At 34.7% G+C, this 9060-nt stretch overlaps 1 pseudogene; it reads right to left on the reverse strand.

Annotated features, from left to right (window-relative positions):
* Positions 1-563: 563 nt before the first annotated feature.
* Positions 564-8206, reverse strand: LOC120126531 (annotated as a pseudogene).
* Positions 8207-9060: the final 854 nt, after the last annotated feature.

The raw sequence follows: 9060 nt of genomic DNA on the forward strand, positions 1-9060 counted from the left end.
TAACAAATCTAAGATTTGGGGCTTAGGGTCCTCGTCGATTCTTAGTAGAGGAGACAATATATTTTGATTTGGTGCATTTCTTTTGACTACTTATTTCGAGAAGATGGAATGATTAAACTGTTTTTGGTTAAAGAAATCATTTATGTATTAAGAGTTTAATCCATTGATTTAATTAAGTTAATAATTTTTATATAAATTATAATTGAATTATCTTTTTACCAATTACATATCTCATTTTATGCATCATACTAAACAGAGCTTCCAATTCTCATTTGACCTGATAAAAGCTTTCTAACCACTTTAACAGGAACCGCAACAGAGAGATCCTTTTTTAATTAATTTTTCCAGCAACAACATTTAATTTCATATGTATATATATATATAATAAGCTCGAGTTAAGAAATACTAATGGTAACATATATTTACAGAAATGTTGAGGTTTGAACTTGGATTCATTTGATAGACAGAAAGACCATAAAGAAATATGGAAGAAACAAATAGTAAAAGAAATCATAAAAAACAAGAGACAGTTGATTCCCAACACTATAGAACCAAAGATCCGTCAGTCCATTCCATCGTCCAATTCCAACCGATCAACAATCCTTCTTATAACAAAATTACGATCACCCAAACGATAAATCACGCCAATCCAGCTTCACTAACTTCATCGAGACTTGTTCTCCTGCATTAACTAAGAATTAAAAGACAATAAAAAGTAAACATGAATTCAAAACAATAGGAGACTTCCATCAAGACTTGTTTTCCTTCTAATGCTTATGTAATCAATCGACATAGTGCAAGTGGATCTATATTTATTTTTTAAAACCAAAAGGCTTCACAAAAACCAACCAAATGGAATCCCCCCGACGTTTATTTCAACACAGATCATACAGGAAGGAGATAGCCCAAAACTCAACTCTTATTCCTAAAGCCTAGATTAATGCCCAAGATGCAAGGCTAGCTAGGAAAAGTTGTTTGTGTTCGGAAAGAATATCATACAAAACCAGGAGTTGAAGCCAAGTAAACCAGAAAATGGTTTTTAGTTCCCTCAAATTAAGAAAGAAATAATTAAGAGCAAATGCAAGAGAGAAAGAACATACTCCCTCCGAGCTAGTAATGTATGACACAACAACAGTGATATCATCAAGCTTTCCACCATAATAGCGTAATCCAGCATCTTGAGCGGCAGTTGAAAAAGGTGTTTGTCGATCTCTATCCTGTGCTCGTTGCCGAGCTAAAGCTGTTAACTTCTGTGCAGTCACTTGAGGCCCCAAACCAGCTCTCACTGCATGAACCACCACTGCAGTAATTTCGTTATTGTACAAGTTATCAAACAGTCCATCTGTACCAGCAATGACAACATCCCCTGGAGCAACAGGAACTGAAAAGACCTGAGTTGGACAGAAGATTTAGGCCATTCAGATATTTCACAACAATAGAATAAAATAAAGCCTGACATAATTAAATAAATAAGCTGGAAATTATTCTTTAATATGGACAAAAATTGGGGGGGGGGGATAAAAGGTGCAAAAAGACGCAAAAAGAATCATAACATGGAAACCAGTCCTTAATAAATATTTTGGTTGACCTCTCAATTATCAACAAAGATAAAAGGATACCTTTCCTATTTTAAATATTTAAGTTATCATCAGTAGGAAAGTCAACAGAAACACCCATCTAACATGCTAGGACCACAGTTAAACAAAATATCCATTCAATCATAGATAAGATAATGTAGAAATCAGAGTAATTCTCTGTAATTTCTTATTCTTTTCAATATGACAGATTACATATTTATATACAAAAGCTCTCTCTAAAGTAGGAAACTCTAAGAAAGGAAAAATAATAATCCTAGGATATGATCCCTTAAAATAAGGGATTGTAGAAATCTATTTACAAAATCATATCTCTATAGGAATGATAACAAATCATATCTCTATAGGAATGGTAACAAATCATCTCTATAATTCCTACACTCCCCCTCAAGCTGGAGAATATACATTGTATAATCCCAGCTTGAATAGGAATTTATTGAAAACAGGCTTTGGCAAAGCCTTACTAAGAATGTCTGCAACTTGTTCTTCTGAAGGAATGTATGAAAGTGTGGCTGTCTTTTTGTTAACTTGATCAGCAATAAAATGCCTATCAATCTCAACATGCTTTGTCCGATCATGTTGAACTGGGTTCTTGGCAATTTGAATAGCAGATTGATTATCACACAAAACTTCAAAGTGATCCTCTTGATTAGTGACAAGTTCTTTCAGTAGTTTAAGTAGCCAAATTCCTTCGCATATTCCCAATGCAAGTGCTCTAAATTCAGCTTCAGCACTACTTCTTGAAACGACAGATTGTTTTTTACTTCTCCAAGTTGTAAGGTTTCCCCAAACAAAGGTGCAGTAGCCACTAGTAGATCTCCTTTCAGTAAGGTCTCCGGCCCAACTAGAATCTGTAAAGATCTTAACAGTTCTGTCTTGTGTCTTCTTAAACATTAAACTGTGTCCTGGAGTTTTCTTCAAGTACTTGAGAATTCTATTTGCTGCTGTCATATGCTCTTCAGTAGGATTAGTCATGTGTTGACTTATCACATTTACAGGAAATGTTATATTTGGCCTTGTCAAGGATAAATAAATTAGTTTCCCAACTAATCTTTGAAATTTCTCTTTGTCTACCAAAGACCCATCTTCTTTGTTAAATTTCAAGCTTGCCTCCATTGGTATATCAATCGACTTACAACCAAGAAAACCATTTCTTAGAGTAAATCAAGTACATATTTTCTTTGTTGATCACAAGTCCTTCTTTTGACCTTGCCACCTCCATTCCTAGGAAATACCTTAGTTTTCCCAAGTCCTTGGTTTCGAATTCCTTATTTAACAACTTCTTCAAATTGCAAATCTCTTCTTTATCATCTCCGGTAAGAATTATGTAGTCCACGTACACAATAAGGATAGCTTTCTTATTTGTAGAAGTTACCTTGATAAAAAGAGTGTGATCGGCGAGGGATTGCTTGTAGCCGTTTTTTAGGATGACTTTAGTGAACCTCTCGAACCAAGCTCTGGGTGATTGTTTTAACCCGTATAGAGACTTGTTGAGCTTGCACACCTTGTTACTTCCTTCAACAGACTTTAAGCCAGGTGGCAACTTCATATAGACTTTTTCTTCTAGCTTGCTATTAAGAAAAGCGTTTTTTACATCAAATTGGTGTAATTTCCAATCGCAATTTACAGCCAAACTGAAGAGTACTCGAACAGTATTCAGCTTCGTCACAAGTGCAAAAGTTTCTGTGAAATCTATCCCATATGTTTGTGTAAAGCCTCTGGCCACTAGTCTCGTTTTGTATCGTTGGATGCTACCATTTGAGTTATATTTTACAGTAAAGATCCATTTACAACCAACAATTTTTTTTCCTTGAGGAAGGTCCGTAACAGTCCAAGTAGCATTTTTCTCCAGTGCACAAATTTCCTCTTCAACAGCCCTTCTCCATTTTGAATCCTTTAGAGCTTCAGCTATGCTTGTGGGAACTTGTTCTTTATCCAAGTTTGCTGTAAATGCTTGAAAAGACGGCATCAATGAATTATAACCAGTAAATTTTTCAGTAGGATGCTTGGTGCACTGTCTAACCCCTTTTCTAATAGCAATAGGGAAGTCATCTAGAGTAGGGGAAGTGAACTTACTGATTTCTTCTTCTATTTCGGCAGCTGGACCCAAATCCAATTCTCGACAAGCATCAGATTGCAAAACAGCCTCAGGAAAATGTTTTCATTTCCTAGTATAAAAACGGAACTGTTTGATTGGTGTTGTTTGTGGAATATTTTGAATGGGAGTAGGTGTATTTTCAGGAAGGGTATTTAAAGTGGGTATGGGTGAAGTAGTTATAGGTACTACCGGTGGATCAATGGGAGTAGTTGCAGGTGACAAATCTATAGGTAAGAACAAAATTGATGGCAATTCTGAATGTTGAGAATGAAGAGTAGGAGGAGATACCTGATGTGACTGAAAATCCTTCCATGTCTCCCACTGAATTTCAGCATGAGTGAAATAGAGATTCTGCTCATAAAATGTTATATCCATAGTGGTAAAAGATCGTTTTGAAGGAGAATGATAACATTTATAACCCTTCTTAAGTGAAGAATACCCAACCAGTACACACTTTAATGATTTAGGATCTAACTTGGACTTATTAGGAGCAATGTTTTGGATAAAAACAGTACAACCAAATATTTTAAGTAGAAGAATGGAGGAGATAGGTTTAAAATAGAGAAAGTATTGCAAAAATATAGATTGATGTGTTTGAAATTGTAAAACCTTACTAGGCATTCGATTGATTAAATATGTGGCAGTTAATAAGGCTTCCCCCCACAAATATTTTGGAATATTAGTGGTAAATAGAAGAGAACAAGTAACTTCAAGGAGGTGTCTATTTTTTCTTTCGGCAATACCGTTTTGTTGTGGGGTGTTAACACAAGAACTAATCTGAACTATGCCCTTTTCCCTGAAAAACGCACCCAAAGACTTAGCAAAAAATTCACTGCCATTATCAGATTTAAAGAGCTGAATTTTAGACCCAAATTGAGTGAGAACCATGTTATAAAATTGGGTAAAAACACCTGCAGTTTCAGATTTATCTTTTAGCAAATAAGTCCAAGTTATCCTACTGTAATCATCAATGAAAGTGATAAACCACTTACAATTATCAGCATTCTTCACCCGAGAAGAACCCCAAATATCACTGTGGATCAAAGCAAAATGGTGAGAAGGCTTATATGTAGAAGGAGAATAAGTTGATTTAGTGTGTTTGGCAAGAGAGCAAACTTTGCAAGAAAAAGAATTTGGCCTTTTATGAATGAATAGAGCAGGAAAAACTTTTGCAAGATAGTGAAAACTAAGATGACTTAAACGATAGTGCCATAACATAACATTATCAACTTTTTCTAAAGCGGTGAAAGATTTCGAGATTTCGAGTTTAGTAGAGGCAGGAAGAATGTAGAGACCATTCTGCAAGCTGGCCTTACCAATCATCTTCTTCGAGTTCAGTGCCTACAAAGTACAATCAATATCATTAAAAATTGCAGAGCAGTGCAAGTCGGTGGAAAGTTTACTAACGAAAACGAGATTGCAAGCCAGATTTGGTACGAAGAGGACATTTTTAAGTACAATCTGGTCATTGAGAATAACAGTGCCATGTCTTTCTATTTTGCACAAAGAACCATCAGCCGTTTTGACAGCTTTACCAAAGTTTGAAAAAAAATTACAAAACAAATCCTTATTACCAGTCATATGATCCGTAGCACCAGAATCGAGGATCCAAATAGGGGACGACTGGGAGTAGAAAAAAACTATAGCATGAGGTTTATCTTCTGGTTCTTTCATGACCAGATTACCTTCTGATTGAGCAGCAGAACCAGAAAAATTTTCTGGATTTGAAATGATCTCCGGAGTAGGAGAAGTTGTGGACATCATCTAGGTTGGAAAGAAACCGTAACCTAAGCTGATACCATGTAGAAATCAGAGTAATTCTATGTAATTTCTTATTCTTTTCAATATGACAGATTACATATTTATATACAAAAGCTCTCTCTAAAGTAGGAAATTCTAAGAAAAGAAAAATAATAATCCTAGGATATGATCCCTTAAAATAAGGGATTGTAGAAATCTATTTACAAAATCATATCTCTATAGGAATAATAACAAATTATATCTCTATAGGAATGGTAACAAATCATCTCTATAATTCCTACAGATAACATAATTGAAATTTCAACATCATAAAGCCAAAATAGAAGACATGTTTCCAGCAAGAGCACAAGTGGAATATGTGTTAAATACCTGACCGGAGCTGGGTAAATCACCATCACTTTTACTCTCAAGTTGATATGTGAAGTTAAAATCGTGCTGCTGAACAGGGGACCTAAACACAGTGCAACCATCTCGAATCAACATAAAACCACTGTCCCCCAGATTTTTAGCATGAAGACCCTACAGTCAAAACCTAAAAATTTCAGTCATCCCAGAAGAAGGTTAAAGTACAATTTTGGTTGAATAGAAAAGCCTCAATTTTAAATTCTAACATTTCAACTTTTACCAAAGTATAAGTCACTGGCGCAGAATTTTACCACATATTAAGGTAATTTGCAGAGGAAAAACTTCTGGGAAGGGCCCATGACAGATAATTCTCCACACAGAGGATGAAACCTCTTACAAATTCATTTGGACAAAGACGTTCAATTGCCAGTCATTAATTCCTCAGTTCAAAATAATTATTTCATGAAACTTCTTACAAATTCATTTGGACAAAGACATCCAATTGCAAGTCATTAATTCCTCGATTCATGTTGAGCACATAAAGCACAGTTTAGGTAAAGATGAGTATTCTTGTGTGTTCATAATAATTATTTCGGGAAAAGCAACCCATGATGGAAATAGAAATCAAACATGATACCCAAGCCCAGAAATGAACAATATACCTGGTCTGTGAGTGCTATAATGCATGCTGTTGAGGAACCTTTAGCTTTTGTGCTAGAGTGAGCTTTCTCTTGAGACCCGTGCAGGGTCAACTGAACCTTTGGACTTCTCTCGAATAGCAGATACAGAGTTAGACATGAGTTCCCTAGAATACTGCCCTGCATCAACACCTAGATCTGCCCAGCCACCAACTCCATCTGCTACACCTATTGCTTGTTCATCTGCACATATGAAATGAGCATCCTCTCCCCCAGTATCTTCTTTGTCAGGGTGGGGAAGATAGCATGATCCTGAAAGAAGCTTCAGAGTTTTTCCAGAAGAAATCTTCCTGTCATAAAATTTTCAGACATGGAATAAATATAAATTGCAAAAAATATCCATATATGAAATTTATGAAATATCCATATATGAGTGAATTGTTAGGTTTCTCAGGGTTTTTCAAAATCACTCTAGCTTTTATGCAGCTATTAAAACATTTGTTGCTGTAAAAGATGTCAGCACTACTTGTTGACGATGAAAGGTGCTCATGCTTTAATTTTGCTGTATCAACAAGATATCCAGCTATTACAACTCTAGAACCAGAAGCAGCCATAGGTTTACTCAGTAGTTTCCTCACTGATGATGGTATTTGACTGGCGTCAGCCAGTGTGCTATCTATATGATAGCAACAAACCTGGAAAGCAGGACCTGAAACAGAAGGAACAGAAATGGTTCGAGAAACTGCTCCCACAACAGAAATGTTCCTTCTTCGATTCGCTAAGAGAGAATCAGATCTTGCAGCCAAAAGAGTCCCTGTTTGCATAAGTCCATGCAAATCTGCTAGTGTCGAAAATCCTAAAGAATGAAAAAGCCTATAATTGTCAAACCCTAGCTTCCCTGTACCAATCAGAACTTCTATTGAATCCTGAATCCCACATTCTGTTCTCTGAATTCGACTCTGAACTGCACTCTTCAGCCTCCAAAAACAAGTAGGTGACATCTTATCTTCCTAAGAAAAGCAATTTTGCTTCGAGTAGTATATTACAAAGAACTCAAAAGTCACTACTATATGCAGAAGAATATCTCATAACTTTTTAACACATATAATCCTTAGAATACTAAAAAAATAGATAATTCCTGCTCTTCCTTCAAAAAAATAGCAGGAATTTAGAAACCTGGAAAGAAACACAAGTATGCAGATACCAAGTTAATAAACCCACTATATAAACAAATAAACAAATAGAACAAGGAAAGTTTGCAGACACGATTTTAACCATTTCCAAAGCAGCCGGTTTACAGGACTATCTAACAGTAAATAAAAATGGAAAGAAATCCTAATTTACTACAAACCAAAACTTTCATAGCAGGCTTTCAACAAAAGTTGTATAGCAGAAAGTAAAAAATTCAAAGAAAGAACAACGTATTAACAAGGCAGAAAAACTCACCTTTACAGAGCCATCAAACCAAAAACATCAAATCGAAAACCCGAACTCCCAAGAGTCTTGAAGAGGAAAAAAAACAGAAATGAATCGATCGGTTTAGAAAGAACCGCCAGAAACCGGTTCTTCTTTCAGCTAGCCTTATGATGAAACCCTTAAAGAAACAAAAGCCTCCAAATCTTTGAGATGAAGAATCTTCTCTAAAGTCGAGAAAGTTATGGGGGCGACGAAACTCAGCAAATGCAAATGAAACCCTAGAAACAGGTAATAAGGGAAGGGGAAGTCACCATAAAAAGGCAGCCGTAATTCCCTAATTTGGAAAATCATTTTAGAGATAATTTTGACGTAAACGTGGCAAAACTTGAAAGTAACTGACGGATTTGACATCTTGATATACTAATATCTCCCATGGGTATCGGTTGTTTGGGGATTTCGATGGGGGAAGAACTGTCTTTATGTTGCTTAACGGTACTCCGATTTTCCGTTTTAATTAACCTACCATCTTCTATTAATGGTAATCAATATTACACACTTGTATCTGTTTAATTTTTATTTGAATATTGTATATTAAAATAATATACATTTAATGTTTTGTTATTTAAATACTTATAAGTTTTAGCATGAATTAAGGGTAAATTACATTAGATGTTATTAAATTTTAAATTATACTTGTACCAACTTTTAATTTCTTTTACTATAGAATTGAACTTTAATTTTAATTTTCACTATTTAATTGAATTTAATTTATTTAACTATAGAATTGAATTTTGATTTTAATTTTAACTATTTTATAGTGTCGCTCAATTTTAATTGCAGGATGATAAGGATGGATCTTTTTATCACTGTGATGACGTCGACAAGCTAAGTCATTTTGAAGGCGACTATTAATACTCAAAACGACATTGTTTTAGGGACAATCTTAGAGATATATTAATTTTGTCATTAAATTTTTAAACAATTTTATTTTTAACACTATATTTTTTTATCGTCATTTACAGCAGTTAACTATTATCATTAATGACAAAACCAGTACCAAAATATTTACATTTTACTCTTCTTTTATTTCTTACATTAATTACAGAATAAGATATATACACAATATTGTATTTCATATCACAAAAACATAATTTTGTCATATTAGTTAATACATGCCCAATCCTCTCCATATTCTCCCCATATTTTC

Source organism: Hibiscus syriacus, unplaced genomic scaffold (genome assembly GCF_006381635.1).
Source record: "Hibiscus syriacus cultivar Baekdansim isolate YM2019G1 unplaced genomic scaffold, ASM638163v2 tig00110458_pilon, whole genome shotgun sequence".
NCBI classification, from domain to species: Eukaryota; Viridiplantae; Streptophyta; class Magnoliopsida; order Malvales; family Malvaceae; genus Hibiscus; species Hibiscus syriacus.